This window comes from Motacilla alba, chromosome 5 (assembly GCF_015832195.1).
Source record: "Motacilla alba alba isolate MOTALB_02 chromosome 5, Motacilla_alba_V1.0_pri, whole genome shotgun sequence".
Lineage (NCBI taxonomy): Eukaryota > Metazoa > Chordata > Aves > Passeriformes > Motacillidae > Motacilla > Motacilla alba.
The window spans coordinates 44910596-44918117 of NC_052020.1; the positions used below are offsets into that span (position 1 = coordinate 44910596).

At 48.3% G+C, this 7522-nt stretch overlaps 1 non-coding gene across 1 annotated transcript; it reads right to left on the reverse strand.

Annotated features, from left to right (window-relative positions):
* Positions 1-6991: 6991 nt before the first annotated feature.
* TRNAT-UGU lies at positions 6992-7064 on the reverse strand. The gene has a single exon. It is a non-coding gene; the product is annotated as a tRNA-Thr (tRNA).
* Between the last annotated feature and the right edge of the window lie 458 nt (positions 7065-7522).

The window sequence follows — 7522 nt, forward strand, 5'->3', positions numbered from 1 at the left end:
TGAAGCTAAAAGATGTTTAGATTAAATATGAGGAAAAAAAATTTTCCTGTGAGAATGGCAAGACACTGACAAAGATTGCCCAGAGATCCACAGAGAAGCTGGGGATGCCCCACACCTGGAAGTGTTCAAGGTGAGGTTTGATGGCGCTGAGAGCAACCTGGTCAAGTGAAAGGTGTCTCTGCCCATGACAGGAGGGTTGGAATTAGATGATCTTTAATGGCCCCTCCTATCCAAGCCATTCTATGATTCTATAATTCACTGAACTAATTAGCTGAGTGACATTCTTAAGCTAAACCAGCAACAGCGGTGTTCCAGCACGTTCCAGCTACCAAACTGTCTCCAGTTACATCTCTGTTGTTGTGATTGCTCAGAACTCAAGCCTTCTATCGAACATCACTCCTTCATCATCCACAAGGTCCACATTTTGGGTTTCTCCGTGGCTCAAATCTGGAAAAAGTAAACCACTTCAGCAAGTGGGAAGCATGAGTCCAGAAGGAGCAGCTGGGGCTCAGAGACTGCACATTGGATTCAGTGAGCTCAAATTTCCATAAGGTAGCCAGAAGTAACAGTTGGAGCAAAGTTGAGAGGGTCAGCTTAGCTGAAAAAAAAAAAAAAGCAGTCCAGGGTGCTGGACACTGAGCTGGATGTCAAGCTCCTGAACTCCAGATTGCTGCATTTCCCAGAGATTGGTACCTGACATGAACAAATTAAAGCTCACTCAGGTATTTCACCATTTCTGAGAATCACATGGATAGCAACAGAAATTTTTTTTTAAAAAAGCAGACATATTTACCCTCTAACTACACAGAGAAGGCAGCAAAGGCACACTGCTCAGACCAGCACTCAAAAGAAATCTCTTCAAGGGGCAACCAAATGATTTTAGAACAGTCATGACAGCATTTTCCAGTTCTGTTTCCTGCTGTCCTGCTGGTAAGGAGCCTGCAGCTATTAAGCAGCTAATTATAACATCTGAACAAGCTTTTTATTTCCCCCAATAAATCCAGACTAGGAGTTTAAAAAAATCTAGTAGACTCAAATAGCTCTTTTTTTGCAAGGTGAAGTGAACAGTCTGCTGGCACACACACAGCTGATTGCCCTGGAGATCTGCTGCATGTGCACTGTGACTGCCATTTGTAAAGTTTAACACTGAATAAGGGCTATCATTCATTGAAAGAGGACCAAAATATACCAGCTTTTCTATCAGCTTCACAGGACAATGGATTTGCAGAGCACAGGAAACTCATTAAATTTAAGGGAAATTATAAAAATAGTAAGAAAACTCCTATATTTCAACACATAAAAGAGGCAGGGAGAGCTTTCTCAATTTCTTCTTAGGAGCCTGCTGGCTGAAGTGCTTGTTACTAAAGGTTCTCTGTACCAGAAAGCAAAACTCTTTCTTAACTCACTAAAAACATTTACCATTTAAATGAGTATCAAAAAGCAGTGAAGAAGTTATACTACAAACAGCACTCACAATGATAGCTGGATGCAAATACTATTGTTTATTTGCAAATCAAATACTTAAAAAAAACCTTAATCTTCTTGCCTTGAGGACTCTTCAGAAGAATGTGGTTGTATTTACAGTCATATAATTGCATAGTTCAACTGTATGGGTTTTCAATTATGTGTTTTTTCAATCAAACAAAATATTAGCGTATTTTAGAGAGAGACTCATCTCTGTACAGCTTCTACATGCAGTGAGAAATACTCATCCTTGTGGTTTAGCTCTGTACTAATTTCTATTAGAAATGGCTTTTGGTATGGATTAAGGTTCTTTCTGTGGCAGGAATGAGCAGATGTGTTCATAACCTCTTGTCAGGAGGGAACAAACATGTTGCAATTTGCGCCTGTTTACATGTGCAGGCACTATGGTCATTAACGAGTCTCACGAACACAGCAGAGGATTGCAAGCAACAGCACTCTTGTCCAAAAATAGTCTGTAACTTGGTGACCAGTAGGAACAAGTCCTGTGTTTATCTTCAGAAGGAAGAAATATGCTTTACTTATGAGAAGCCTATGTACTGGGTCTGTCTGAGAGGTAACCAGATATATGCAGACTGGCAGTCAGACACATGCAGCATTAGGTAGTGTTCTGACAGTTCTATTGTCAGCAGAGCAGCCTCTCTGCTTTGAACAGAAGTTGACACAGTTGGTATCAGCCTTATTTTACAGTAAAGGTTCTCCATTTACAATCTTTGAATTAAGTTATGTTCATATTAAGGTAAGCTGGAACAGAATACATTTAGAGAACCAGTCCAAGAGAAGCAGGCAAGAGAGCTTGCTAAATTTTATTTATTTTATTTAAACTTCAACTTGTCCCTAAGAATAATTCTACTTGCATGGTTTTGTGGGGTTTTTTTTGGTTTTTTTGGTGTTTTGTTTTTTGTTTTTTTTTTTTTTTTTTTTTTTTTTTTTTTTTTTTTTGTCACCTGAAAGCCAGAAGTATTGTAATAATCTGAAGAGCCCATTAAGTTTAGCGAGGTCAGGAGAGAATTTTTTTGTCTATACATAACACACATAGATGTTAAATCAACAGTGCTTCATCCTTTCTAAACTCAAGCTCTTTTTCAGATATTCCCAAGTCATAATAAATTACACACACCCCCAAGATTTTTAAAGGACCATCCCCTCTACTGCTGTAAGCATTTCTTTATATTCAACTCTATTGTATCATGCCTATATTCTGTACTGCCAGAAGCCAGTGTTTCCATCATGAGATTATAAACTGCGTGGAAAAAGGCCATGTTTTATCTTAAGACAACATCTCTCTAGCAAAGTCGACCATCAAAATCTAAAGACAAACACCAATATTAAAGTATAGGCAAGGTTAGTATCACATCTTGTGCAGTTAGTTAAATATTTTGGGGAGTTGCAACAAGACATTTCTGTTTGCTCTTCTTCTATTCTTAAAGTGTTAGGAAAGACTTCCTGAAAATACAGAAAATACTGTTTCTCTTTAAAACATAACAGTTGCTGCCCTAGCAAAGAGTGAATGGTTTAATTCACCTGCATTTTTTCATTACCAGAGAGGCCCCCACTATTTTAAAGCATCCTTTTCCATGTGCTAACATGGCAGTAAATAATGTCTGTACTAGAAGCCAGGTGGGTTCCTTAGTTATCTCTCCATCCATAGCTAGCTGGCTCAGACATACAGCCTCTTGCCAAGAATACCAGTAAGCACAGATTGATTTAATGTTACTCCCCTGTGAAGATGGCCTTGCATCATCATTCAAAGTCCTACTGCATTTAGCTCCCACTTCATCTGGGGATGCATTTGGCCTGAGTCTCATCTTGAAGCACTATTTCAGTTACTTCCTTTTAAAAGGGAGAAATTCCTTGGCAGACAAGAAGGAAAAGGCTCATGGAAACAGCTCAGTCTGGAGGTCAGGATATACCATACTGGATCAATATTGTACTTGGTGATTGTGGTGTGCAGACTTCTTTCTACTGACCTTCAAACAACTCCTGCAAATGTGTTAATGACACCCTATGAAAGGAACTCTACACAAAGTAAAAGGGCTGTTAAATTTGTAAAAATGGGAGTTTAGGCATCAAAGTGTGGAGCATCATGGAAGAACCTGACCAGGAGCAGGATAGCTTGTGTTCTTTTAGTAACTAGAAGACAGGCAATAGAGCAATGTCTAACTAAACATTGTATCTTTAGAAGACAAACACATTTTTCCTATTGGTGTTACTGTTAACACCTTAGGTTAGTAGAAATAAACATTTTTTGCTGCTCATTGAAGACTTTCTTCATGGTTGTATTTGCATTAGGGCAGGAAAAAAAACCCTGAACTTTCATTTTTGGCTTTACCTCACTGGCACAAATCCAACTTCTGATCTCAAAGTAAAGCACTTGCAGAAAATACAGAAACATTAATGGGAATTTCTTTAGTTCTTTTCTGACAACAAACAGAAACATTCTTTACTAATTTGGGGTTTAGAAATTACTTGAAGTTGAGTATGAGAGAGGTTGGTTGGGTTCTTTAGAAATTCATGTTGTTTTGGCAGCATCTGCACAATATCAAAGCATGTGGAATATTGAAAGTGTTTATATTTCATTACATGTCATTTTGACAAAACCAGTTTCACTGGCCATTGACTTTGATTCCCTGTTCTCATTGTCAAAAGTGATATCACACTGCAGTAAAATATGTTTAGATGTATCCCTTTTTTTACATATCTGGAAAGAAAAATAGTAGACTCATGAAGCAAACGGTCTCTTCTTGTCTAAGGCCTCCTGCTGTTGAACTGAGCAGATGGGTATAAATTTCCTGGAAAAAAACATAGCAAGGAGAAATATCTCCGTTGAGTTCAGAATGCCTTGCAGCGATGGCAAGGTATCTGTTTTTCCAGACACTGTGGTAATTCTCGGGGGGGGAGGGGGGGGGGGGGGGGGGGGGGGGGCTCAGCTAGCAGTCCAAAATGGAAACACAATTAATACTATCCAGGCTCCTCACCACAGCTTGGAGAAACTAACTGTACAGACATTTTCTAATGTCATCACTAATGACTGCCTCACTGGACCTAGTGGAGGTTACCTCGTTGGTTTTGAGCAAAGCTTTGACACGTTTCTCACCTTCAGTAGCAACACTACTAATACAGATTCCTTTATAGCTAGATATGAAGTGCAGATGACGCCACATGTCGAGGATGAAGGAAATTTTGGGGTCACTCCTTGGATGGGATCAGGGAATGGTATATAGGTGTCCCTTGAGGATGGAGAAGGCAGGGAACAGGGAAGACCAGCTCGGAGGAAGGCCTGGGTGTATCTCCTGCTTTCCACTCATGCCTGTGCGTGAATGCCCTGGAGGCAGGAGAGGTGGCACCGACGGCTCCTGCCACGGGCAGCACTGCCCGGCCCCAGGAGAAGGCTGGAGCGGAGCGCGGCGCATGGGGCAGCAGGACTACCGCCAGGACCCTTAAACCCGCTGGGTTAAAACAGGGCCTGGTTAATTGTGAAGAAACGTCTTTGGAAATGAAAATTCGATCGCACAGGCAAAACGGCGCTGACGGCGGCAGCGCCAGGCTGCGCCCGAGCCCCAGGGCTCGCCCCGCTGCGGGCAGCGCTCCCACCGCGGCCCGGGCCGGGGGCGCCCCGCCCGCTCGGAGGAGCCGGCTCCCTCCGTTCCTCCCGCCCTCCCGTTCCTAGGGGCTGGCTCTCCCCCTGGAGGCCTCCGGCGGCAGCGGCCGCGCTCCGCCGCTTATGTAACGCGGGGCCCGGCAGCGCCCGGGGCTCCGCGGGGCGGCCTGGCGGGGCAGCGCCGCTCGAGTGCTGACACGGGGCCCAGCCCCACCTGGCAGGGCACACCGAGCCTTCCGGAAAGCACCCGTGGCAGCTCACACGTGTAGCTCCAGCGAACGGGAATAGCTGAGCCCTGTCCGTACGGCGCTTCGCGGACGTGGGGAGCTCTGCCGCCAAGCCTTGGCGGTCTTCCCTCCCGTGGCTGAAGCCCTGCAGCCGGACACTGACGCCCTGGGCTGTGCCGGGACCAGCGCTAGAGGAGCTCCTGCATGTTCGTCCTGGAGGATCCTGCGAGAGACGAAGCAGTCCACGCAGCCTCCTGATGTACACGTGTGACTTCTGCAGGCCATCTGTACCATCCCAGGGATCCGCTGCTGCCCTGGCTGGTGCTGGCGAGACCCGGCTCCGTGCCAACGCAGGAGCGCTGTACCCAGCCCCAACCAGACCCCCCGGAGAGAGCAGATCCTCCCAAGGAATGGGTTTAGCACCACCTCCATGGATCTGTCACAAGGAGTCTGGGAAGACTGCTGAACCAAGGAATTGTGTAGGATGGTAGTCAGGTGGTAAAACTGAGATTAGGATCAAGCACAGTTTTCCCAGATGAGGTGGGGAGGCAGTGTAACAAACAAGGAGTGACTCCATGCAAATTCTTATGTGTAAGTACCCCAAAGCGCTGCAATTCAGATGTGTATCTCGTGGCACAGCACAACTTCAGTCATAAGGAAGAAATAGCCTGTCTGCCCCTTCTCACCACAGCCATGGCAACTTATCCAGCCGCATGCATCCTATCCTCACAGCTTTGATCTCCGCTCAGCAGAGGAAGGAGGATGGAGAGAAGCTGTGATAGGAGCTGTGAGGGTATAACACGGGCTGCAGTGCTACGAGGCAGCCCACGCGTCTTCGCGACACCTGCGGCGCGGCCTGCGGCAGCTGCCCGGGCTCGGCAGCCCCTCACGGGCTGAACCCCTCACGGGCTGGGCCCCTCACGGGCTGAGCCCCGCACGGGCTGAGCCCCGCACGGGCTGAGCCCCGCACGGGCTGAGCCCCGCACGGGCTGCTCCTTCCCCCTCACCGGAGCGCGTGTATTAATTGCCCTCTTTGATGGCGAAAATGATCGCTGCCGTGCTTGCGGTGCTGAAAACCAAACGCCCCGCTGCCAAGGTATCTGAAAAAAACCCAAGTGTATTTGAAGTGTTGTGCTCAAGGCGATTTGTGTGGGGCTTTCTAGCTCTTTCTATAAAGTAAAAGGGAGGGGGAAAGGGGCAAAGAATCATTACACTTCCCCTGTCCAGCCTCCAGGACAGAAATAAACCCAACAGCCTGGCTTGCCTGACAAGCTGTGAAGATTCAGATAATCCTGTCCAGCTTATTCTCCACTCAGGGGCAATTTGTTCCTTTTAAACCTCTAACAGCATTTTGCCAAAGCTGCCATCAGGGAAATTGTGACATGAGCTGTGCAAATATTTACTCAGCCATTCCCACGCTGCTTCCCAAAGAGGTTATTGTTCCCCCCCCACTCCCCTGCCGGCACGAAGCACAACCATGAGTTAATTTGGCGGCCGCTGGTAATGTTAACATTCAGGTTTTAGAGAACGCCTTCGTTTCAAAGCGATTCCTTTAACAGGAAGCCCCCGGAGCCTGCACGCATGCTCCAGTCCGCCACCACCAAAATACCCAAAATCGGGCACGTAAGTCGCGGGCGCGGTCAACAGCTGTGCCACCCCAAAAAAATAAAACAAAACCCTCAGGCCCCAGCGAGGATCGAACTCGCGACCCCTGGTTTACAAGACCAGTGCTCTAACCACTGAGCTATGGAGCCGCCGTTCCGTGGCAGTCCCGGTTGCATGTAAGACCGGTCCTGGCCCTCCCCGCCGCCCCCTGCTGGGCGCCCCGGGCCTGGCGCCGGTGGCCCCGCCCTCCGCTGGCCCCTGAGGGCCCGCCCTGCACAGCGGCCTGGCCGCCGCCGCCGCCGGGGGGAGCCCGCGGCCCGCCCGGAGCCGCTCCGGGCCCGCCGATGAACTGCCGGAGCTCGCCGGCAGCCGCCCGCCGCCCGGGTTGTGCCCTCTCCCCGGGGGACCCCGCCCGCCGCCCGGGCTGTGCCCTCTCCCCGCGGCAGCCCGCCCGCCGCCCTGCCCCGCTTCTCGCCCGCCAGCACCGGGGTGCCACTCCCGGCGCTGCCAGGCGGCCGCGGTTGCGTGGAGAGCCCGGGCCGCGGGAGGGTCGCTGGGTCCGCTGCCGTAGCCGGAAATACAGCTGCTGGAATGAGCACGTCCGGCC